Source organism: Trachemys scripta, chromosome 7, assembly GCF_013100865.1.
Source record: "Trachemys scripta elegans isolate TJP31775 chromosome 7, CAS_Tse_1.0, whole genome shotgun sequence".
NCBI lineage: Eukaryota > Metazoa > Chordata > Testudines > Emydidae > Trachemys > Trachemys scripta.
In genome coordinates, this window is record NC_048304.1 from 2,453,810 (window position 1) to 2,480,530 (window position 26,721).

The 26,721-nt window shown below is 46.3% G+C and overlaps 1 long non-coding RNA gene across 4 annotated transcripts in view; it reads left to right on the forward strand.

Moving 5' to 3' along the window:
* LOC117881027 overlaps positions 1–26,721 on the forward strand; it is a 261,286-nt gene that overhangs the window by 180,174 nt on the left and 54,391 nt on the right. For 3 of the 4 annotated variants that reach the window (XR_004646665.1, XR_004646668.1, XR_004646669.1), the window contains 2 exons: positions 15,318–15,452; positions 17,163–17,205. The exons of the other annotated variant lie outside the window; for it this stretch is intronic. This is a non-coding gene — a long non-coding RNA (uncharacterized LOC117881027). Of the gene's footprint in view, positions 1–15,317; positions 15,453–17,162; positions 17,206–26,721 lie in introns of those variants that run through there. 4 annotated transcript variants of the gene reach the window in all.

A 26,721-nucleotide genomic window follows, 5' to 3' on the forward strand; every position in this document is an offset into this window, starting at 1 on the left:
GCGGCTGCCCCTCACTGGTAGGTAAAGGGTTAAAGCCACTCTGGGGAGGCTACGCGGGAGGCAGCCAATGAGGAAAAGGCTTATAGTGCCAGACAGTCAGGAGAAGCTTTATGGGAACAGCCAATCGGGGCCAGGCTGGCCCATATAAGAAGGGGCTGCTGAGCAGAGGAGGGGGCAGTCACTCCCTGAAGGGTGAGGGAGGAGGGCTGGAGCACCATGGACAGAGCAGTGCTGGGAAGGGTCCGCAGAGCAGGAGAAAGCTCCAGGCTGAGGGCTGCCAGACTGAGGCCCTGATACAAGGGCGGAGAAGGTGCTGGGGCTGCGGGGAAGGGGCCCAGGGAAGGAGACGGCAGAGTTGGAGGAGGGGCAGTACGTGGCTGCCAGCTATTGGGTCCCTGGGTTGGGACCTGGAGTAGCGGGTGGGCCTGGGTGCCCCTCCCTTCCTTGCCCCCACTTGCCACTGAGAGGACTGCAGTTTGCCCCTGTGATGAGTGGCTAGAATCGGGACTGCAGTTTGCCAGTGAGGCAAGTGGTTGGACTAAGGACCGTCGGTCCCCGGGAACGGGGGAAAGGACCAACTGGGGCACAGCTTGGGAGCTGTGTCCAGAAGAGGACGACGGGGTCTGGGGAGCGATGCGGGTCCTGGAGGTGGAGACAGACGTGACGACAGGCGAGACAGCAGCTAAAGAGGGCGTACTGGCAACCCCCAAGCTAATTCCCAGGATGGCCAGCAGGAGGCGCCACAGTGGTGAGTCAGATACCCCGTTACAGCCCACAAGGACTCCAGCTGACAAATCCCTCCCCATTTCTGAATTACACTTCTTAGAAATTCTTGTAGACATTTTAAAAAACCCACCAAATATTAGAATGCCTGCAAATAAACAGTTCAATGATGTAGCTAATTCCCCCTGCCATATACATATATATTGATAGATGTGTGTGGCTGTGTCGGTAGAGCCCTGCAAGTCTGTGATCTCTGCTTGATCTCCACCGACCATGTTGGGGGATCAGATGCAGATAGATTTTGTATCCGCGCAGGTCTCTCTAGACGTAGGCATGTGTATGGGTGTGTATATACTCCTTCAACTTCTGAATTACGCCACTTGATTTTTCACCTGTATTTTTGACTCTTAAAATTGGCCAAAATATGTGCAAATTGCTAAAAATGTTGGAAAGGCTAGTAAGCCTCATGCGTCGGGATTTTAGCCAATTGCTAGCTGTTAGAGACCAGGGTGAGATTCATGTGGGGGCAGATTATCCCTCATCTGTCCACAGAGGGGCTTTTATACTTTCCTCTGAATCATCTGGTGCTGCCACTGCCGGAGACAGGACACTGGGCTAGATGGACCTTGGGTCTGATCAGTCTTGTGGTTCCCATGTCCTAGAAGATTATAACATCCCATTTCCTCTTTAAGGGATGCCTTTCCAAAATGCATTAACACTAACATATACTAAAATCCTACTCACAACGAATAACTCCCACATGGCAGTTGCTACACAATATATTTAAACACAAAGTTGAAAGCCCTATATCTCCTCATATAAACGTAACACCATAAACAACAACCCTTCTAATACGAAAAATGTCTTCCATCCCACCAGCATACCACAGTCTGATAGAACTCGTAGACTTTCTGTCCCCTGGGTCAGGATTTCTTTAGGAAACTTTACAGCACATTTCATAAACAATAGAACAAATCATCTGTCCATATGATACACACCACAGCACATTTCTGTTCCTGGGCCAAACAAGAAGACAAAGTTAAGGTTGGGTGGGTGGTGACAGTCAGGTTGGGTGCCAGTGAGGATGAAGGATTGCTTCAAAGCTGCAGATATTTTATGAAACAAAACTTTTTTAAAAAGGCCTTTAAAGAAATGGCACACGTTGCTAGAATGTTTCATTTTCCCCTAAAGAAAAGGGTTTCTGTAACCGGAGAAGTGGGTTTAAACGTACACGGGGTGTTTGGCTGATTTTGTTATGTCTTCACGGGGTTGTTTCATTTGTCTCTGTCTTGATTAGAGGCTCCTCAGAGTTTGTGGGTCTTCCTGACCTTGCTTAAAGTCAGTCGGTATGAGTTTTGTATATCTATAAATTGGGTCTGAGTTCATCTTCCTTTCACTTTCAACTACCCTCTCTAAGGTATCTCCTGCCTCTCTATGCCTCTCACACATCTTATTGACCATCTCAGAAACCCACAGCAGGCACATAACAGAAGATTGCCCATTTAAAAGCCTGGGTAGCTCCCAGAGCCAGTATCTAATGGCCATCGCTTTCCTTCAAACCAAACTTCTGTTTTATTCATGCTCACAACGTTAGAAAGAGGGGCCCAGTCCCATAGTTAACACTAGGCAGGCTTGGCTTGTAGAGAGGGAGGATAGGCCAGTGGTTAGGACTCTAATCTGGGATTTGGGAGACCCACGATCAATTCCCTGCATAACCACAGACTTCTTATGTGACCACTGGTAACTAAGGTTACTTAGTTTCTCTGGGCCTCACATGAAAAATGGGGATGATAGCACTTGTCTACCTCCCAGCGGAGTTCTGAGGATAAATACCTGAGATTATTTGTACTACCTTAGTACGTATGAGCCCCAGTTATGGAGTAGGACCCTATATGCTGAGTGCTGTATAAACAGAAGCCAAAAAAGTTCCTTGCCCCAAAGAGCTTACAATCTAGGAAAAGAGATAGACCTAAGGGGGAGTACCAGGAAACAATGAGACAATATGGGTCAGCATGATGGGCAGTGGTCACAGCTCACCAGCGGCCTAGCTGTTGTCAGGGCTTTAATAGGCATCATGTCAGAGAAGTTGTAAGGAGGATAATGAGTTAGTTTTGTGGCTGTTTCAGGGGAGGTCTGAGGGGCAGCGTGGGGAAAAGCATAAAGGAGCTTGTTTGAAAATGGAAGAAGTAGGTGATGGGGGCTAGTGCTATGGGACAGCTGGAAGTGGGAGTCAACATCTCGGTTGGAAGCTGCTCGGTAACCATGGTGATAGAGGGCCTATAAGGACCTTAGATGTATAGATTGTTCAGTAGAGCCAAAGCTATAAAGCGATTTCCTTCCTCTTCCCCGATATCCTTGCCATGCGGCTGTTGCAATGTCTGTGCCTGTCGAAAAATAGCAGTCTCTCTCACAGTTGGTCTTTCTCAGCCCTGACTTTTAAGTGGATGTGTCTTTGGAAACTTTGTTTATCTATATCTTATTCTGAGGTGCTGCAATTTCCGGCTTTATACTCAGACAAGGTAATGCAATTTAGGTGGAGAAAATTGTATTACTTTTTACAAGATCCTCTTCCCACCACTAAGTGCCTGCCCCTTGTGGGGAATATGTTTTCACTCCCCCTTTTGAGAATGCTGCAGGCAACATTGCCAAGCCAGATTTTTCTCTGTCAAGTTTTCGCCTGTTTGTGAGCTTCTAGATGGGTTTTGACACTGGGTGTCCAAGGGCACAAATATCAAACAGCTCTTTCCTCTCATGGTGACTTCAGACGCTTTCCTTTGTTGGTAAGTACAATCTGTTGGCAGGGTATTTGCATAGTAAGCACCACGTTGAGTGAAGGTTAAAACAAGTCAGGCCCAAAGCACAGTGCATGTTGTATGGAAATTACATTTGAATCAGCTGAGTGTACAGGGGTGGGGCTTTACCCCTAGTTAGCATGGAGCCAAATGCCAAGAAGATGCCAGGTTCTGCACTGGACAGCATTCTTCAGGTCTGTAAGATGGTTTGTTAGTAGCCCTGCTGGGGTATCTGTTTAAACTTGGAATATGTATCTGTTGTGAGCACAGTTCTGTGTTGGATGCAACCTTTTTATTCTTTCCAAGGGTGGTTTCAAAACTTTCCCCAGTGCTGGTTCCAAATGGGTGGAGCAGGTGGCAAATGGCTTCTTCGATTTGAAGTGAGTGAGGGGGCAGTGCTCCTTTGCTTGTCTAATTATTTATTTACCTAGTTATGCACAGCATTTGTTTTCTGCTGAAGTGATTCAAGCATATCATACCCTTTTGCTTTAGCTCCTTTATCATGTTGTTTTACTGCTACAGTTCAGTGAGAAATTTGTCTTGGCCTTTGCAGAGCAGCGAGGATGTCATCTAATTTTATCGAGCTCCAGTGTGCCTCCCCCATGTGTTTTCAAGATTCCCGTTTATCACGTAGAAAGCAAGTGATGAGCAAGTCTGTGCAGAAGGAGAACTGTATTCTATGCTCTCAGCTGGGCAGAATAGCCTATAACATTCTAAAGCCATTCTAATGTGGCAGCTTCAGATAAGTGTATATGAAGGCTGGCCTTGGCTGGGGCCACCGGCGGTCCACAGCACACCATCATAGGGAGTGCAAATGCTCTCATTTCTTTTTAAGGGAATTTTTTGAAGGTAACTGAGCTTCAGAGAGATTATAACCAAAATGTCCATTGATTTCAACAGGAGTTGCAGCAGGTCCATTGCATGTGCTCAGACCCCTGTCCTCCTGGAGACACACTCACACATGTAAAGCACTAACAAATGCCACTGCAGTGTCTTGGGGCCTTCTTAGATGATGGGTTTTGTCAGCCCTAATAGACTATAAGGCCAGAAGGGACCATCATGATCATGTAGTCTGATCTCCTGCATATCACAGGCCACAGAACCTCGCCCACCCCTCCTGTGATAGACCCTTAACCTCTGGCTGAGTTACTGACGTCCTCAAATCATCATTTAAAGACTTAGAGTTTCAGAGAATCCATCATTTACACTAATTTAAATCTGCGAGTGACCTGTGCTCCATGCTGCAGAGGAAAACAAAAAACCCCAAAGGGTCTCTGCCAATCTGACCCAGGGGAAAATTCCTTTCCGACCCCAAATATGGCAGTCAGTTAGACCCTGAGCATGTGGGCAAGACTCACCAGCCAGACACCTGAGAAAGAATTCTCTGTAGAAGACCCATGTGGCTAAATTGTGCTCTGGTCATCACCACTGTAAATACACAGTATCTCCACCGCAGTCAATAGAGCTACTCTAGATTTGCACTCATGTCTCTGAGAGCAGAAACAAGCTCATTTCCCCGCCCCCCGTGCCCCAGCCTACTTGATATCTGTCTCGCAGCATCCCACACTGGCTAACTCTCATTACAACTCAACATTTTTATGGCACGTGGCACATCTGTTTTATTTGTCACCAGGTCCTTTTAATAAAGGACTGCTAGATATTGTAACTCACTGGTGGGTGTGTGGGACGGGTCCCCCGCCCCGTGCGATCCACTGAGGCAATGAGTTGCTACAGGCCTGAGCCAGGGAGCTTTGGCTGCTCATGAGTTCCCTGGCTCAGTTCCTGGTCTGTCATTCGTGATGGCGGCTGTCAAAATATCAAAGCTGAACTGCACGTTCGATTGGCTGCAGTGACAGTTCGGCTCTGTTTGTTTGTCTTGCAGTAGTGCCCAGGATTGGGAACTTACAGCCCAAAGAGTGGAGAGTCATGATGGGGGGATAATATAAGGAAGGGAAGGAGAGGCAGGATGGGCCAGTGGTTAGTGGGCTAACCTAGGACTTGGGAGACTGAGGAATGATTCCCTGCTGTGACCCAGACTCCCTTTGTGACACTGGGCAAGTCACTGAATAACTTGCCACGTAGATGAGCCCTACACAGCAAGCCACGGAGCGACCGTCCTGTATGGCACTGCTGCAGTGCACTGAAAGTCCCGGTGCCTGGCTTGACTTACACACTCCAGGACTTCTGGGTGATAGGAGTGCCATATGGGACATCACTGCACAGCAAGCTGGTGTGCCGTACATTACCACCCTGGCTTGCTGCGCGGTAACAGTCTGCATAGACAAGCCTCTGGTTTGTCTGCACCTCAGTTTCCCATTGGTAAAGTGTGGATGATAGCCCATCCATCCCTCAGAGGGGTGTTGTGAGGGTAAATGCATTGAAGATTCTGAAAACCTTAAATAGACTGGCAATAAGGGCTGCATACGTACCCGAGACAGACACAAAATTGCATAGAGCGGCACTGTGAAGGCATCATAGCCTTCCCTCAGATGAGCGAGCAGGAGACTGTAATGAATTCAGAATAACTATCTCCGTGGGAGATGATGAGCATTTGCTAGAGAGGGCACAATGAAGCTGTCAGTGTGTGTGTATGTGTGCCCATTTCAAATTGTGAGCTACACTCTTGATTACAGCATCCTGTGTTTTCTGACTTGCCAAAGATGTTCTACCTCTGTTCCCAGAGTGGGCCCTGTCAACAGGAGTTTTCAGTCATGTTTTTTGGTGGGCAAAGTAGGCAGAAGGGGGGAAAGGTATCAGATTTGTGCGTTTGCTGACAATTTACGCTAGGGAGATCATTTGAAAGCTCCTGAGCTAAGAGTTGGTATCTCCCTCTTTGCACATCTCAAACTTGAGGCAGCAGAACTGATTTGATTTCAACTCCTCTGGTTCCCATGAATGAAAAGTAATATTTGCGCGTTCTCAGCTGAAAATAATCTGAATATTTTGTAATTCGCAGATCTAGGTAGGCATAGGGCAGGAATGTCTATAATTCTAGACGTTATGACAAGACACCCATACAGATGAGACTGAACCTTTTGCAGTAGTTACTGTAGCTTAAAGGAACATTATTTAATACCTATTAATGGAACTGTTGAAGCATAAACATTCACAGCTTTCAGAGTCTGAAATCACAGCACAAAGTGTTAGGGCAAATCATTCATAAGGGTCCAGCAGAGGATAGCACCCACATCTTTAATTGAAGCATGCGCGTAGCCAGGGACAGAATGATGTGGCACATAGACCATGAGGGACGTATCGCTGGCTATCCAGACAGGAGTAGGAAGTTTCCAGACAGCCTGTTGCCAAGGCTTAGGGAAGGGGGAATACCAGTGTGAAGAAGGTGTAGACCCCATTTGGTACAGACTCAATCCTCAAGTCCCTTAGGGTCACTGACATCAGTAGGCGTATATATCAAGTAAGGACTGCAGGATTCTTTCTGGCCAGGTTTCTACCTGGCCCCATCATCACAGTAGTGTCTATAGCTGTGGTACAGTAAGTGGTACTAAACCCATGAATGTACCAACACTAGGCCTGAGCCCAGGGCAGACAGTGTCCCTTGAGAGGAAAAGCCACACTCTGGTGATGGATGTCAATGGTGGGACTATTTAAATTTAGAAATAAGGGGAGTGTCAGAGGGGTCAGGGCCCAGCCTACCTCTGACAGCTACACAAGGGGGAAGGAGGCAGCTCGGGTTCACCTGGGTGTTGATAGCACTGAGTCACGGGAGGCAGTTAAGTAAACAGGGAAGAACCTGGGCATGATCAGAGGCGAAGGACCTCAGTTAGAGAGGGAGCTCCTGAGGAGAAAGGACACTACCAGAGGGATGGCAGAGAGAGGATCCCTGCAGGAGAGTGGGGAGACGCTGCCAGAGAATCCAACCCTGTGAAGAGGGAAAAGCAGGGCGAGAGGCGGGGGAAGCCTACACAGAAGGAGAGGTCGGAAGTCGCTCTGGGAGCAGTGAGGGACTGCAGGACTGATTCTCGCTGTTCCAAACAAGGGCCCTGAGTAGGAACCCGGTGGAGTAGGTGGCCTGTGTTTCCCTACCTACTCCAGCTAAGGATGCTGGAGAAGAAGGTTCTAAACTCAGGAGACCTTTGGCTATCGCGATCCCACCAGAGCCATCGGAGTCCCAAATCTCCATTACCCTGAAGGGGGCAGAGACTATTAAGGACCTGGTTGGAGGGTCATAACAAGGGCTAGAAGAATACAGAACTGCGTGTGATAGCACATGGGCGGGAGTCAGGTTCGTGTAGCATCCCATCCTGCCGCAAGGGGGCGCTAACAGACAACGGCCCCGTATTACAGGGAGATTGAGAGACTCTCAAGTGTGGAATCTGAAAATAGCTATGACAAAATTTGCCAGCGTGAGTCTGCTGTGAGTGCCCAGTAAGTCAGATGCCCAGTCTGCAAGCCTAAGGAGGGACAACGCAGGGACCAAGTGAAAGCATTGGCATGATTTTAAAAGACAATAGATTCCCATGTTTCGTCAACCCTGGCACCCCAAAAATGGAATCCCTCCAAGACACTGGACTTTACGCCCATGCTAGATGTGGTGCCAAAGTAGCCATTTATTTGCATTTTGAGCAAGTATTTCCTCTTTCCTTTTACTTCTAAACTCAGTATTACCAGCCTCAGACGTTCAAACAAACATGTCAGGCCCCCCAAAATCATGATATTGGCTTAAAAATCACATTAAAATACGTATGGAGTTTTTTTAATTTGCCTTCTAGTTTCTGAGCCTTTAGGGTGCACTTAGGTCACATTATCTTTGGACCTGTGAGGGCTATAAACTATCTTTGTTTACAAAACCAACAACAAAACACATGAACAATGCCCCTGCCAGTTTCCCATTCAATAACATGACTCCAAAAGTTGGGGATTTAAGAAAAACATTAATTATGGTGAGATTCCTGATAAAATCATGATTGTTAGTAGCACTGTGATCCCCTCTGGCCTGCTTCTTAGGCCTGTCTACATGAAAATTTGTACCAATTTAGTTTTAATGGTCTAGAAACCAAATGAACTAAATCAGTGCAAATGTCCCATGTAGACACAATGCAGGTGAAGTTGCTAGACAATTGGCTTAGGCTAATTTGATATAATGCACTCTTAAACACAGCTAAGAATGTCAACATAAGAGGGTTGCATCTGTTTGCCAGAAGCTGGGAATGGGTGACAAGTAGGATGACCAGATGTCCTGATTTTATAGGGACAGTCGTGATTTTTGGGTCTTTTTCTTATATAGGCTCCTATTACCCCCACCCCCGTCCTGATTTTTCACATTTGCTGTCTGGTCACCCTCACTTGATGATTACCTGTTCTGTTCATTTCCTCTGGGGCACCTGGCCTTGGCCACTGTCGGAAGACAGGATACTGGGCTAGATAGACCGTTGGTCTGACCCAGCATGGCCATTCTTATGATGACTTTTTCATGTAGATTAGATTTTGGTTTGCTTTAGAATCTGTTTCTGCAGCAGCTCAGAAATACTTTTAATGTGATGCCAGGAAGTTTTCCCATCCAGGAAACTTCATCACCTCCTAATCTCTATGCCCACCCAAACCATTTTCATTTAGATGTAGGATACATGCTTAATTGAATTGTAAGAGAGGTCGAATTACAGCAATTAAAAAGAGGAGAGAAAAAATACATTGACGTACAGTTAGGTGCCATGGGGGCAGGGGGAAGGGGAGTGGGATCCTCAGCTATACCAATGCTGCACCCGACACCTCTGGAGGAGAATTGTTACGCCACCTCCACTGCCCCCCACTCAATCCTGAGGCTAGGTAGGGACTATTTTACCCCTGCTATAATGTAGAGCAGTTTAAGGGCTGCTCTAAGTTGTACCTGGCTGTAATTACACCCAAGAGGCTGTTCTGGGTTCATTGGAGCACAGTGGTGCTCCAGTAATACTCCCTTTCTTAACATTCTCCCTACAACAGAAGGTGCGTCTGGGCTGCTTTGCCAACTCTGTGCCGTCGGGGAGGAACCCACAGGGAGCAGGTTATGCAGAGCAACTGGGGCCTTGGGAAGGGGTGGGGATCTGGCCTGCCCTGTTGAGGTTGTTTGGGGACACTCACGCTTGCTATTTTCTGGGAAGTGTCTCTGGCCAGTATGGCTATTTTCTGGGAAGTGTCGTCTATGCAACATGCTTGCTCTGCCGCTCAGCACAAGCCTGAGTTGGACAAACTACAAGGCACGGTTTAAGGCTCACCTGTTCTGTCTGGCTTTTAATTAGCTACCAACTATTCCTGTTGGTAAGGGGTTAGTGTTTGATTTTAGTGAGTTACTCACTCGAGCGAGTCACATTTCTTTAAATGCATTTGTTTTAGATTGACGTTCAGGGCACTCAGATGCCACCCTAAGAAATTAAAAGTAAGTGCAACCCATTGGTCCGAGTGTGTTGTGTCTCCACAGAGTATGTGAATTTGTTACAGCCCCAGTCATAGAGCCCAGCTGTCTGGCTGTAGCTACCAGGGGTCATGATTTTAGCTCTGGAGGTCCCCATTTTGGCCCAAGCCGGCATCTGACACACAACCATGGCACGAATGATCCAAAAAGAACATAGGCCTGCATTTGCAAATGTCCACATGCAGTTTTGCCCAATGAATGTGTGTAACAGGAGTTGCAAATACACAGAAGCGCAGCACCCCAGATTGCAAGGGCCATGGCGCAGACACGCCAGCAGGTGTGCACAGATGTACGTTTGTTTTGCTCGCATGCATGCATCCAAAAGATTGGGCCATAGCTCTGAAACACAACCCAGTGAAAACAAATCCCACCACACCAGAGAAACAAACATATCACAAAACTCAGCACCCAGAAACACTCCTGGTTCTCACCTACCCCAGTTTTACAGTGGTGTAACACCATTACTTCTGATTTACACCACTGTAAGTCAGGAGAATCAGACCCCAAATATAAGCCAAACAATATTGAAAAGAGAGAGCCATCTAGTCTCAATCCAGGAATATCCTATGTGTGTTGCTGGATGAAATGGTTCTGATGAACCTTGCACCACACAAGGATCTGTACATTTTGTTCCCCAGAAAATCTGTTACATGAAGGCTAAGATCCTCAGCTCCATTTGATAGAGCAGCTGTAATTCACACCAGCTCAGGAGCTGGACCCAGGGTATTTAAGAATTCTTGCAGTTCCTTTGGAGAATGTTGATACTGAACACGGGGGCTGCAAGCTCCACCATCCTGGGAAAAGATTTGCTTGCAAACCTGTGCTAAATCCCCGTCAGAGGTTAGGCGTTGGCGAGATGCTTGAATCTGTGGCTGTTGGTTTCATTTCTTGTAAGCAAACTATATTGCTGCAACTTAGATTTCAGCACAAAGGCGTCCCACAGTGCTGCGGTAAAAGCAGTACTAAGGATTCAGTCGGGCTTTAAAATATTTCAAGGGTCTTCTTTGTCTTGTTGGGATCAGCAGGTTCCTTTTCAGCCAAGCTGAAAAGCCTGATGGAAACAATAGGGGACTATTCCAAGACATTTTTGTTTAGGCCAGTATCATTCCCCAACTCCTGACACCGTAGGCAGCTGGTAAATATCATTCTCTATCAGCTAACTAATCTTTTTCAGCAGCGATCGACCACCCACATCTGACCACCAAATTTCCACTCTGCTTGCCTTGGCTGACATTTATTTAACAAAGAGCTACTAACTGCTCTTTTATCAGCTCCAGAAAGTTTAACACAGGAGGGGACAAATGTGATAGGCACCATATGGCAGGCACTCATAACTAAGTCAGTACCTCTATGCAGCCTCCATAATGGTTATTTTGAACGGGAGCTGAAGGCAGGATGCTTGTGTGAATTTGTGAGATAGGAGTTATTTAACCGCTGTGTTGCTGGAACAAAATCAACCGTGTCATGCCTCAGACCCTTCCTTGATGGGTGGCTTAATCTTTTTTAAAGGATTTTTAAATATCATGTGAAATGAAGGAGATGTGATTTAATTTGGGCCTTTGGGTTTAGTTTGTATTTTGTTTTTTTTAACCGTATATGCCATCCATAGGGGAAAGCCTCAAACTTTGAGGAGCACTCATACTAGTTCAGTGCCAGTGTGTTCTTCTCCCTGGAAATGGCTGTCCCTCCCCTACTGTGTCTTCCTGACAAGATAAATGAGACCGTATAGTTTCAGATATGCTATATCAGTTGCAGTAAGGCCAGAAGGGGGTGGTCTAAAGAGATTGCAGAAACTCTCTAATTTTCTTTATCAAGTTTCTACCTGTTATAAACATAGCCAGTCTCTTCTTTTAGTCTGTCTAATCACTGCGCTGGAGAAGCTTAGTTGGGCTTCCCTTAGCTTCAGAATTCAGACTTCGATTTTAAATCTTCTGGTGAGTTTTAATAAGTCTCCTTTAGCTCCCACCTTTCCAGCCCAGGGGTCTTGTAGGCAGAGATAATGGATGCTGGGGGATCTCTGGGTGGGTGGAAAGAGCTCCAAAGGTCATAGAATCATAGAATATCAGGGTTGGAAGGGACCTCAAGAGGTCATCTAGTCCAACCCCCTGCTCAAAGCAGGACCAATTCCCAACATAGAATCATAGAATATCAGGTCTGTGTGGGCGTTGCATTCTCACAGCCTCTCTCCACAAGGATCATTGCTACAGATGCCTCCCTGCTAGGCCGCTGTGCAAGCTTTCCGGAAGTCACAGCTGAGGGCAAACAGTCCCCACGGGAAGTGACCCCCCCACATATCAAAATACTAGTGCTCAGAGCAGTCCCTTACACTTTTCACTACTTCCTTCCCCAGCCCGGGGTCACCCAATCAGAATAATTGTGGCCAACAGAGTAGCAATGGATTATATTGGTCAACAAAGAGGAGCAAGATCCCAGTCCTGACACGCTGAAGCCATGGGGCTATGGAACTGGTGCATATCTCCCCACATACAGACCTCAGCAGGTTAGCTACACAGTGGCGGACTGTCTCAGCAGGCATTTCTGCCTCGACTATGAGCAGGAGCTGATGGAGGTATTCAGAAGGATATGTCCCAGCTGGGGCTGTCTGCAGATAGATCTCTTCATGACACCATCCGCTGCGAAGAGCAGATGATGCTGTTCAAGGGGAGGACTGCAATTCAATGGGAGATGGCTTCGCCATCCCTCGGCTGTGTGTATTACTATATGCCTGTCTCTTGATGCCATTACTGTTCGAGGACCTGAACAAGTTGAAACAGGGGAGATTACTATCCATCCTGATAGCACCATTGTGGCCAAGACCAGTTTGGTTTCCAGAACTGTCTTGCATGTCTCAACAGCTGCCTCACCTCTTCACTCACCACGACCGCTTGTCACTTCATCTCAAGGCCCAGTGACTAGATGGTTCTCTGGCCCAGAACCAGACAGCTCTGCAGAGGTGCAGGCAGCACTGCTCAATAGTAGAAAACATACTACCAGGAAAATCTACCGACAGCAGGGTAAACGCTTTCAGGTTTGGTGCAGCCACCGGTCTGTAACTGCTCTTGAATCTCGTCTGACACACATTCTCGGTTACCTGCTAAATTAAAAAAACGACAGAATTATTGCTGAGCTCAGAGAAGGTTCCCCTGGCTGCCATCCCTGCCCCCTTCCATTGAGAGGTGTTCAGTCTTCATTCGCCCATCGACTATCAGGTTTGTTAAGGGCCTGCTCAAGCTCTTTCTTCCTGTCAAAGAACGTATTCCACCATGTGACCTTAACTTAGTCCTTCACGGGCTGAGGAAACCCCTGTTTGAACTGGGAGGAGCTGTTCCCTCCTCTCTTTGTCCCTCAAGACCTCATTCCTCATCGCCATCGCCTTGGCCAGGAGGGGAGCAGAGCTGGGAGCCCTCCTGGCTGACTCATTGAACACAGGGTTCTGGTGCGGCAAGGTGATACTACACCCACACCGTCCTCTCCTGCTCAGAGTTTCTTCAGAATTCCACATTAGCGATTATCCCAAGCCTCACTCTGCAAGCGATGAAGTGAGCCTACCGACACTAGGTGTAAGAAGAGCGCTTGCCTTTTACCGTGACAGGACTAAGCCCTCTAGAGCTTCTCCCTAGGCTGTTCATCTTGGTTGAAGAATGAATGAAAGGGCACCCTCTCTCTACTCACAGACTCTCTAAATGGGTTTTGGGGTGCATCCTAACGTATTATGAGGGCTTTGGGGTTCATCCCACTCCCAGGGGGATTGATCATTCCACCAGGGCTCAGTCTACGTCTCTCACCCTACTGAAAAACATGTCCATCCAGATACGGGCAAGGCAGCCACTTAGGCTTCTGTGCACACTTTCCCCCGGCACTGGGTTCTCATATCCGCTCCCAGAGCTGATGCAGCTTATGGCGATGCTACTCTATAGTCCGCACTGAATCTGTCTCCTCAGCACCCTTCTCCGTAATTGAGGTACTGCTCAGGAATTTCCTGAAGTCGGAGGACCCATAGGGACAGTACTGGAAGGAGAGTTACTTATCCAAGTTCCTGTACAAGGTTCTTCAAGATGTCTGTTCCCTAATAGATGCTCCGTTACCTGCCTTCCTTCCTCTCTGCCTCAGTCTTCTGACTGGATTTCATGTCTGAGAAGGAACTGGAGTGGCATATGCTCTTGCCCCGGAGCACAAGGATGTATAGGGTGCAGGCGCAGACCCGCTAACACTGCTAGCAAAACTCACTAAGAGCACATGGGCATGCGCACGTCCAGAAGGGGAACCCCCATAGTGACACATCTTGAACTCCAGTTACTGTACAAGGTAAGTAACCTCTTCCTCCGTCCCTGGGGAATCCCGAGCCAATAAGAAGTGCCTCAGAAGAAATCTTGGATAAGGCACAGCATGAGTTACCCAGAATTAGCTGAATATCTAGAAAGGTTTTGGGTTCAGCTTGGGCTGAGATTTAGACCAGTTCTTCACGTTTATTCCAGCATTGGTTTCTCATTCTTAAATGCAGAGATTTGTTCCCACCCACCCAGTAGCAACTGTACAAGGAGGGGTGGGTTTTTGGCAAACATCACCTTAGGTCTATCATGAATAATAACAGGCTTGCCTGGATACAGCTCTCTCCTTGTAAAAATCCTTTCAGAGCTGGAAGGGTCAGAGGGGTCAGACTGTAAAATAAACAGATAAGTGGGGGTGCTCTGACCTGCTCCACCCCACTCATGGATGCCGCACTGAGGTGCCACTTGGTAGATCAGATAGAGCTTCCTAATATCACCCTCCAGCTTCTTTCTTGTGTGCTTGGATCAGAGCTGAACGAGTCTGCAATGCTCATGGTTGGGTTCAGAATTAATGCCCCACTGAGATGAATGGGGGAGTTCATGCTTTCCCCAGAGCTATTGTTTCAGCTCCTGCTAACTCAGGCAGGCAGCACTGCACCCTGTGAGGTTTGACTCACATTTTGAAGGTTATCTTTGTAACCAGAAGGGCAGGTGACTGATTATTTTTTAAGTTGATAGCATACATTTTGAAGCACAAGAAAGCAGCTCCTATGGAAAACGAATGGGTCATTGACAAGTGTGAGCTGCCTCTCCCCAGCTCATGGGCACGCACGGAGCTTTCAGAAAAATATGGTGCTTACGAAAGTAGGTGGTAAATATACATTGACATCTTTCAAGTCAGTGGAACGCTCATGACATTTGAATCATTGTGAAGCAGCACATGCGGGAAGTGCAGGCAGAGGTCTCTTCAACAGAGATTTGCGAACGTGCCTCTCATGTAGCTATTTGAAATGGTAATTACATCTAAATTATCTTGAGCAGCCTGCATGGCCTTTACCCAGGAAGGACTCCTCCTTCTCTTACATATGGATGTTTTTTCCATAATGAGATTTGTTTTCATTTCAGATTTCCAGGGCGGAGGTTGCATTATCGTGATGGGTCACAGCCATTTGCATGGCACGATGTGAGCGATGCATCAGCCAGAGACTCTGTTAAAAGCAGTTTACAGAAAAATACAAGGGAAGAAAAAAGCTTCTTTCGGTAAAAGCAACTTTTCAAATATTTGACTAAGGAAACATTATTGCTTGCATGTGCATCCTAGGGGCTGATTGTCGGCTCAGACAACCTGCACTCGGTGCAAAACCGAGAGGGCCAAAGGTGACTTAAACTCGTAGTTTCTACTCCGAGAGGCTCAAAAGAGCTAGAAAGATTCTATTCTATATACGGTCTAGGGCTGTCAAGTGATTAAAAAAAATAATCACATGATTAATCGTGCCGTTAACCAATAATAGAATACCATTTATTTAAATATTTTTGGATTTTTTCCACGTTTTCAAATATATTGATTTTAATTATAACACGGAATACAAAGTGTACAGTGCTCACTTTATATTTATTTTTATTACAAATATTTGCACTGTAAAAAATAAAAGAAATGGTATTTTTCAATTCACCTATTACACGTATTGTAGTGCAATCTCTTTATCATGAAAGCTGAACTTACAAATGTAAAATTATGTACAAAAAATAACTGCATTCAAAAATAAAACAATGTAAAACTTTAGAGCCTTCAAATCCACTCTGTCCTATTTCTTGTTCGGCCAATCGCTCAGACAAACAAGTTTGTTTGCATTCGCGGGAGATAATGCTGCCCACTTCTTGTTTCCAATGTCAGCTGAAAGTGAGAACAGGCATTCTCATGTCACTGTTGTAGCCAGCATTGCAAGGGATTTACATGCAAGATGTGCTAAAGATTCATATGTCCCTTCATGCTTCAACCCCCATTCCAGAGGACATGCGTCCATGCTGATGACTTGGTTAACGATCCAAAGCAGTGTGGACCGACACATGTTCATTTTCATCTGAATCAGATGTCACCACCAGAACAGCAGAAGGTTGATTTTCTTTTTTGATGGTTCGGGTTCTGTAGTTTCCACATTGGAGTGTTGCTCTTTTAAGACTTCTGAAAGCTTGCTCCACACCTCATCTCTCTCAGATTTTGGAAGGCACTTGAGATTCTTAAACCTTGGGTCGAGTGCTGTAGCAATCTTTAGAAATCTCATATTGGTACCTTCATTTTGTTAAATCTGCAGTGAATATGTTCTTAAATGAACAACACTTGCTGGGTCATCATCTAAGGCTGCTCTAACATGAAATATATGGCAGAATGTGGGTAAAACAGAGCAGGAGACATACAATTCTCCCCCAGAGTTCAGTCACAAATTTAATTAACGCATTATTTTTTTAATGAGTATAATCAGCCTGGAAGCATGTCTTCTGGAATGGTGGCCAAAGCATGAAGGGGCATATGAATGGTTAGCGTATCTGGCACGTAAATACCTTACAATGGCGGCTACAAAAATGCGATGCAAATGCCTGTTCTCACTTTCTGTACACTTGACATTGTAAATAAGAAGCAAGCAGCAGTATCTCCCATAAATGTAAACAAACTTGTTTGTCTTAGCGATTGGCTGCACAAGAAGTAGGACTGAGTGGACTTGTAGGGTCTAAAGTTTTTTACATTGTTTTGTCGGAGTGCAGTTATGTAACAAAATCTACATTGTAAGTTGCACTAATTTTTTTAATCACAATTAATGTTTTTGAGTTAATTGCGTGAGTTAACTGCGATTGACAGCCCTAATAGGTTCTTATACCACATTCATGACTGTAGTATCTGAGCTCCTTTCAGTAATGCATTAAGCCATGTGACTAACGTGTCATGTGTTTTTTGTTCTCTCATCCTTTGCTCAGGAGAAGCATGTGCAGTGGAGTGTCTTGTCTTGGTGGGTTTTGATTTTTTTTAAATAAATATACCTGTTGCTCTGTGTTAGAGAAGACACAAAAAGAAGATGGTGAGGTTTGTAATGATCCTTAGATCTTGGGAGAGTTCATTCCGCAGTCTCTGATCGCCCCTGGAGAAAGTTCTGTCTCCCGCCCACATGAGCTTTACTCTTACTGGTGAGAGTTCCATTGTGCCGGAGGAGTATACTTGTTGATCATGGTCTTCATCCTGGCGTGTTAGATGATCCTTAAGACGGAATGGGCCCAGGCCATGGAGTGCTTTGAATATAAGGGCTGAGACCTTGAACTTGTACAGAAATTCTATGGGAACCCATGAAAAGAGCTGAGGGCAGATGTGTGGTGTGCACAGTCGCCTGTGTTGCTGAGGAGATGGCACCACAGTGTTTTGTACTAGTTGGAGTTTCCTAAGTGCTGAAGGATTCCTGCCCAGAGATATTGTGTTGCTGTAATCTGGCCAAGAGGTGAGGAAGGCATGAATAACGGTGACCAGGTCATCAGGATGGGACAAAGTCTTCAAGCCGAGCAGAGGTGGCAGAAAGCATTACTCACAGATGCTTCTGTGTGAGAGCTCAGCATCAGCAAGGAATCCAAGGGTACGCCTAAACTATGGACAGCATTAACCAATTGTGGATGTGTAGCTTCAACCAACAGAGACAGTACTGCGACTGCACTCTTCCAAATACTCTCTTCTGCCTTGTTTGGGTTCAGGGTCAGTCAGCTGTTCTAATCCATGAGCTGATCTCATCCAAGCACTGGGCCATCTTGGTGTCAGGGCTGTGGTCCCATGTGGTGAAGGACTGAAGGGTATGTAGAGCTGTGTATCATCTCTATATTAAGAACATGGGAATGGCCAGACTGGGTCAGACCAGTGGTCCACTTAGCCCAATATCCTGTCTGCTGACAGTGGACAGTACCAGATGCTTCAGAGGGAATAAACAGAACAGAGAAAGTATCGAGTGACCCAACCCCTTGTCATCCAGTCCCAGCTTCTGGCAGTCAGAGGTTTAGGGACATCCCGTTATATTTTTAGCCTTCACAACATCCTCTGGCAACGAGTGCCACAGGTTGACTGTGCGTTGTGTGAAAAAATACTTCCTTTTTTTGTTTTAAACTTGCTGCCTGCATTTGGTGACCCCTAGTTCTTGTGTTATGAGTAGGAGTAAATAACACTTCCTTATTTACTTTCTCTACACCCATCATGATTTTATAGACCTCTATCATATTCTCCTTTAGTCGTCTCTTTTCCAAGCTGAACAGTCCCTGTCTTATTAATCTCTCCTCATATGGAAGCAGTTCTATATCCTAATAATTTTTGTTGCCCTTCTCTGTACTTTTCCAATTCTGTCTTTTTGAGACAGAACTCCACATTGTAGTCAAGGTGTGGGCATACCATGAATTTATATAGTGATATTATGATATTTTCTGTGTTGTTTCCATCCCTTTCCTAATGATTCCTAACATTCTATTAGCTTTTTTGATTGCCACTGGACACTGAGCAGATGTTTTCAGAGAACTATTCACAATGACTCCAAGATCTCTTTCTTGAGTGGTAACAACTAATTTAGACCCCATCATCTTATAGGTATAGTTGGGATTATGTTTTCCCATGTGCATTACTTTGCACTTATCATTGACATGCAGAATGGTAAGTAACTTGTGTAGTTACTTTCATGTCAAGTATAGTATCTGTGGAAGCAAAGTTATTTCCATTCAAGAGACAGTTTCTTGTTTTCCTGTCCTTTCACTAATGGCTCAGGAATTGTCATATTACATTGTCCGACATGCTCTGTTACCTTGATTCAATGATCACTGAATTCAATGGGCGTCTTTGATGGGCTTTGGATCAGGCCCTTCATGAATTTATCCCAGAAATCAAGTAAAGGTCAGGTTGGCTTGAATAATTCTCACCCCACGCCCCCAACACCTCAGTAAACCGCTTGCCTTCCAAATTCTTGGTGGGCCTTTAGTCTTCCCATCCATCTCTACGTTCCAACCCCACATCACTTGTGGGGCCTGACTGAGGCCTCCTGTCACTTCATGGTTGAAAAGAGATGTAAGAAGCCTTCAGTTAAAAAATCTGAGAGTGCACCAAAATTGAACCGGAATCTGGCTTTTGGCCTATCAGATAGACTGTAGATCTGTTATACTCCACGTTGGAAGGTGTGGGGATGAGAACCCGTCGGGAAAGAATTCTGAAGTTCTATAGGAGCTTTGAGAGGAATCTGTGGGACTTGTTGGAAAGGACAAAGGATCATGGACCTGCAGCACAGAGGATGTGGAATGTTCTAGCCCTGGTTCCTCAACAAGATGCCCTGCTTTTCAGACATGCTCCTCTGCAACATGCATCCTGTGTGTATAATGAGTGTTACCTGCCATGCCATGGATGCTGAATGTTACAATAAAAATACCCATTCCATTTCCCAATCAACAGCGATTTAATTTGGCTTCTTTCTTTAACGTTAGGATTTTTTAAAATAAATGCCTTTATTTTTTTTTTCGATTAAGAGAATCTTTTAATTCTGTGAGCTATGGTGGATGTTTATTCCTGTGGCTTCCATGTAATCTAGAAACTGTAGAGAGTTTATTCTTATGTGTATGAATAGAGCATTTGTTTGTGAGCGGTAGTGTTGTGGGAATTCATTTTGGAAGGATTCTGTCTTTTGTAAGTTCTCTAAAAAGTATCTTTTTGGTATTGCAATGATGCCTAGAAGCTCCAGCTGGGGCCCCATTCTGCTAGTACTGTGCTCATCCATAATGCATTGAACTGACTCCATAGCATAATGTGGTAGCCTGCGTACCCCACACAAGTGGTGAAATGCTTAATGTGGGCCTGAAAAGTCACTTAACCCACCTGACTGCACCTGAAGAGTGGGCCAGACCTACTTAAAGATAAAGCCAAGCTGGGTGGTTACTATAAAGAGAGGAAGCACCGAGCAGAGTAGGCTGTGGGGAAAAAGGGAAGGAATTCTGCAGTCCCTCTCTTGCCATGAGACAGTGGAGAGACAGGGAGGGATCCTTCAGGTAATCTAGATATGGACATAGGTGCTGGAACTAGAGGTGCTGTTGCACCTCCTGCCTTGACGTAGTAATAACCCAAATGCAGGATTTCTGCCTTCATCACCTGCACTATAAAAATGGGTCCAGGCTCACTAGCAATGTAGCTCGTTTGCTGGTGTGAACCATGGGGTACTGACTGCTGTGGTGTATCAAAGCCTTTGGTCGTCGTGTTGATGAGCCTGTCGGAGTTGTTGTATTAATGGCTATGAAGATCTCCTCAGAGCTTTGGTTTTTCTTTCTAGTTTTGGGGCTAGTTGTGAAAAGTATCATGATCATTTCTCACTTGACTTCCGATGGCACTGAAATGTGGCTTTTTATTAGAATTCTTGTGAAGTGCCTATATTCAGGGAGCTGAGGAATTTTAACAAGTTTAGCCATGATGGATATCCCTCTGGGGACAGAGCTGCCCTGAGAACTATAGATGCTGAAGATTTTAACCTTGGATTTGAATTTCTACAGATAGATGGGGTTTTCTGGAGTCAGAGTGCATATCAGTGACCTCTTGCTTGGAAAGTGGTCAGTATTATCACGTTACGTTGTGCACTCATCATGCAGAACGGTGCTTTAAATGATACCTCCGTGGCTAGTTAGAGATGATATTTATTAAAGATGAGTATAATTTTGCTGAGATGTTAGAATAATGTAAAAGGAATTTAAAAAAAAAAAACTCAATGCAAACAATAACCTGGTACCTGGAATTAGCTTGAATGGTGGGGTTGAAATTCTCCTTTGCTGTCACAATTGTCTCTGCATGAGAGTGAACTCTTGACGCTTGTTTCATTTCATAAATATATTGTAATTAAACAACACTCATAATTGCTCAAGCAGGCTGGCGTTATGTCTTTTGTGCAACATCTCTGTTTGATGTGAATAACTTTTCAGAAAAATAGCCATGGAAGTAATTCATTTTGAAATTAAACACACCAATTCTGCCTGCGTTCAGAAAGGAGTAGGTGTTTTTGAACATCCACCACCCACATATCTCCCAAGTAAAGGCATCCCTCCCTGATGGTAGCAGCATTATCCTCAGGGAAAAACTGTTACCGTCCAAAAGAAGCATTTTGGGGAAGGACAAGGAACATGCTATTAAACCTGCGGACGCATGGTGAAATAATGGCTCCATTAAAGTCTGTGATAGTTTTACTATTGGCTTCAGTGAGACCAAGATTTCACCCACAGTGAGAAGAAAAACTACCCAGGGTTTGACCAGTGAACACATGTTTGGAGGTGCTGAGAACTTGTGGTAGGGACCTCTTTATTTTTAGGGAGTTTGTGCTATTGGACACCCAGGGGTCTGTCCTGCTCTCAGTGCGCCTCACTCAGGGCTGGCTCTGGCTTTTTTGCTGCCCTAGGCAAAAAAGCCACCCGCTGCCCCCAGCGCGGCAGGGGAGGGCGCCGAGTCCAACCGCGGGCCCGCAATCCCCGACCCGCCAGAGTGCCGGGGGGAGGGCGGCGAGCCCGCCGCGGCTTCGCTCTCCCCGGCGGCGGGAACGCAGCGGGAGGGTGGCGAGCCCAGTCACGGCCCCGCTCTCGGGCCAGAGCGCCCCGCCGCGCCGCCCCCGTCCAGGCGCCGCCCCAAGCAGATGCTTGGTGGGCTAGTGCCTGGAGCCGGCCCTGGCCTCGCTGTCAGAATTGTCTAACACTTGCCTCGCTGCAGATGTTTGAGTGTGCAGGAGACGTTCAGGAGACCTGGTAAGTTGCAGCCGTGTCCCTTGAGTGCTCTAGTTTCTGATTGCTTGAAGGGGATGGGTCTGGGGACGGACAAGAGCCTGCCTGTTCAATCAGGATATTCTAATTGCAAGGCACCTATAAGCTCCGCCTGGTGATGCTGATTAAATCATGTCAGAGGCACAGCTCAGCCAGTAGGAGCAAATTAAGCCAACTGGGCCCCAGCCTACTCATTGGTTGCTCTACAAACCCCAAACACACAGGAAAGCCTGGGAATGGGACTTTCTGCTCGTGGGAGAGTGAGCAATTGCTAAGGCACTGGGGAAGATCTGGCGGAGTCTGGAGGTTTGTTCATTTCCTGGGGGCAGGGAAGTACCAGCCATGGGTGGTGAATCTCGGTGCAAGTGAGGCAGAGGAGAAGCAAGGTAATCTTGTCCTGGCTCAGAGATGGAGGAGATACCAGCTGCCTGGCAGTTCGGGCTGAATTTTCAGAAGGCTTCAGATGGTGGGAGAGAGACGTGGGATATAGGGAAAAAGAGACAAGGGGAATGAAAGAAAAGGAGAGGAGACAGGAACCCTGCAGCAGAGCGGTACTAGTCGGAGATCAGAGGGGCTATAGGCAGTTCGTTGCAGAGGGACATTTAGACCTTGCATACCTAGGACTTATAGGGAACTTTTCATTTTCTAAGAGCAGAACAAATATTAAGGGCCCGTCAGTGAGATGATGCATGGAGTAAAGAAGCTCTTAGTATGAGAACATGTAGGAGACTCTGGTCCATTGAAATAAAGGGAGCTGCTTGTGAAGTCAGAGGTCCTGCTTATTGTGACTAAAGATGCAGAATGTGTCCATTAATGTTCATAGCAGTCCTGTGAGGAGGGCATGGCAGCACTAGACTCATAGTCTTTCCAGCCAGAAGGGACTATCATGATCATCTAGTCTGACCTCTTGCACAGTGCAGGCCACAGAACCTCACCCACCCCCTCCTGTAATACACCCATAACCTCTGGCTGAGTTACTGACATCCTCACATCATAATTTAAAGACTTCAAGTTACAGAGAATTCACCATTTACACTAGTTTAAACCCGCAAGTGCCCTGAGACCCATGCTGGAGAGGAAGGCAAAAAACCCTCAGGGTCTCTTCCAATCTGACCTGGAGGAAAACTCCTTCCCGACCCCACCTATGGTGATCAGACTCTGAGCATGTGGGCAAGACCCCCCCAGCCAGACACCTGGTAAAGAATTCTCTGTAGTAACTCAGCCCTCCCCAGCTAGTGTCCCATCACTGGCAGTTGGAGATATTTGCTGCTAACAGTCAGATTGGCTACGTGCCATCATAGTCAGTCCCAGCATCCTCCCCCTCCCCCCCCATAAACTTATCAAGCTCAGTCTTGAAGCCAGTTGTTTTTTTTTGCCCCCATTCTTAGAAGGCTGTTCCAGAACTGCCCTCATCTGATGGTTAGAAACGTTTGCCTGATTTCAACCCTAAACTTGTTGATGGCCAGTTTACATCCACTAGTTCTGACCTACATCTCAATAATAATTGATAGCTTCCAATTGTTGGCTCCAGTCTGTCAGTGGGGCTGGGGTACTGAATTCCGGCATAGCCTCCGTTTCAATAATTACAAGATCCTGAAAATAAACATCATGGATTTACAGGACAGAGCCCTGCTCATTCACACAGCTTTGTTACTCTAAATTATTATGCCGCCTACCTAGATCCTCAGGACCTGAACCATGACACATTTTTACGTCTGTGTAGAGCACCTCGCACCTTGTGAGCACTACACAAACAATCATAATAGTTACCTGCATTCCCTACAGGGTTTTTTTGTGAGCTTTAATAAACTTGCACTCACTCTGGAGTGGGCTACGATGAAAGCCAAGCCGTATAAACATTTGGAATGCTGCATTTTCAAAACACAACCTGGAAGCTCATTTACTGCAAAATATTTGTCTGGTGGAAGCGTGACTTTCTTGGGACAATTCTGCCGGTGGGATCTAGAGACTGGAATGACCTAGACAGGTTCTCATTTTTTCTTCTAATAACAATAAAATACTTGGAGCAAGTTCAATTTCAGTGAAGAAAATCTATCCAAGGAAGCTGCCTCACTCGTCTTTGGCTGAGGTATTGCCCTTCAGCTAGCTTCAGCATGTGACTGAAGCCCTTTCCCTGCAGGATCCCAGGGATAAAGACAACATGTTTAAGGAACATTCTGTAATCATTCCTGTGAGGCCTCAAACTAGGGAATGGGAGAACGGTGACAACCGCTGTTTTGTAATGGTCTAGAATTGCTGTCTCCGTTTCCTATAATTTCCCACATAACGAGCACCTTAGCATCGACTGTGTTTTTAGAAGGAAAGTGTCTGTATCTATTAAAAACAAATGGATGGCTGCCAGGAATGGGGGCAGGCCGGGACTGGTAAAAGCTGATCTGATGAGGAGTGTTAACTGCAAAATGAGATGTGAATTTCACTCTAATAGTTTATCAACCAGGACCATTGTGAAAGCTCTCAAGTGTGCTACCAAATCCAGCTCTCAAAGCAAGGAAAGTAATACAAGTGCAGTTATTGTTAATGTTAATGATTTCTTGTTAATTATCTGGTATCTGAGCAGTTGTTTGAAAGGCACAGAACATTGTTTGAGACTTGCTTTGTGTCTGTGGGTTTTTTGTGCTCCTTTGTTATAAATACCCTGACTCAATGAAAGTCTGCATCTCTAAGATAGACTCTAAAGGGTATATTCTCTTCTTGATACATCCAGAAAACACTTTTACACACTGAATACTAATAGAAAATATACTCTCAAATGTTGTATGCCTTGGCTGGGACTTCCCAAAAGATTACAGAACTTTGAGTGCAGCTGCAACACCTCAGATATTCCACAGCATTTTATTTTGTCTATTTTGTTCTAAATTCCCATTTAAGTAACCTTACAATTCCTAATGCTTATGTATCCTCTATGCCCTTAGTGTCATTCTATGTCCTCTTTATAATAGGTGAACAATAATCATGTTCTATATGTTTATTGGATAGATTTTTTTTTCTGTGCCCTCTTCATAAAACTACCCCCATTTGGCACCCAACCCTCAATGTAGTTATATTCGTGGATCAGTGCTTTGCTGCTTGGGGGGTGCTGGTACATTTCTTCAGGTTCTGTTCCTGGAGTGGATCCTTTCATGGACAGAAGTAGGAGTTTTCCATGTGGTCCAAGTTAGTTGCTTTGCAGGTATGGAAAATTTTCTTCATCTGCAACCAAACCCTATACAATTGTAGCCGGTACCTGTCTCTCTACTGGAGATGGTGAAAACTTTTGCAGACAAATACTTTTGCAATTAAAAAAAATCTTTGTGATCAAAATGTAAATTTTCATTGAAAATGTTCAGTTTGGTCAAAACTTCCTTTTGTTTAAAAAAAGACAACAACCAGGAATATCTTCATGACATTTACTCCCCACCCCTTCACTCCCTTTTGCAATGGGAAAAGGAAAATATGGAGAGGAGGGAAGAGACAAAAAACCCCAATGCTTGCATTTAAAAAAAATTAGTCAAAAAACAGAAAAACTGGACGGAATGAAATATTTTAACTTCATTTGTAATTTTTCATGGAAAATGATAGCATTTCCCCCTGCACTGTTTTCTCCCTGGGGGAATGAGTCTGCAGCTGTAAGAAATCAGGCTTCTGATGCAGGGCAGTGACTGTTTAAAAGGGCTTTTAGCTGAGTCATTTACATGCATCTTTGGGTTAAAACTGGTTTCAGAGTAGGGTGACCAGACGTCCCGATTTTATCGGGACTGTCCCGATATTTCCTTGTTTGTCCCGCGTCCCGACCGACATGCGGTCGGGACACTGGACAAACAAGGAAATGCCCCGAAGCCTAGAGCCCGGAAGTGCTCGCACCCCCCCCCCCGCCCCGACTCTGCCCCCTCCTCCCCCGATTGGCTCCCTCCCCGAATGGCTCCCTCCCCGAATCCCCGCCTCTTCCCCGGGCTCACCCTTCCCCCTCCCTCCGCAAGCGCTGGAGGGAGGCCCGGGAGACTCAGGGGAAGCGCGGGGCTGGGGCCGGGGTGAGTGAGAATCCGGCCTGGTCCCGAGCAGGCAGGACTCAGTCGGGCGGTAGGGAGGGGGCGGCCCGCGGGGCCAGGCGGCGGCTGTTGTTGTCCCCCCGGGCAGTGGGACTCGGGAGCAGCCACTGCTGCAGCTCCCACTGCCGCGGGGGAGGAAGCGGCCATGGCGCTCCGCGGCTGCAGCGCCTCCAAACCCCCCGAGCCGGGGCCTGCTGCGGGGACCCAGCAGCGCGCACGCTGCGCCCAGCCCCTGGCCAGTCGCGTCTGGGCTGCTGCCCAGCTGGTGCTATCCCGCGGCGGCCCCGGGGCGGAGGCATCGGCAGCCCAGCCCCGTTCGTTCCCCTGCGGGACGGGGGGGCTGGGGCCCGCTGCCCGGGGGGACAACCACAATGTAGCAACCACAATGAGAGAGTGTCATAACAGCAACAAGTCTGAAGGAGTCCATGCTAGTCACCAAGGTGGAGTTAAAGAACTCTGAATTGCACTCTATTGTTTCTTCATTTCCCAACAGTCTGCTGATACACTGCATAGGAACAATGCAGTGATTCATAACCATTCGTGGTCATATTGCTCTGGAGGGGGCAGGGAAAGCTCTGAATTCAGAGTTTAAGTGCAATACGGTGACTGGCAGTGACCTTCACAGCTTGATTATTAAAACCAAAGCAAACACTGAGTTCTGTGCTCTCTACATATGCCAATTAAAGTTAACTACTCAT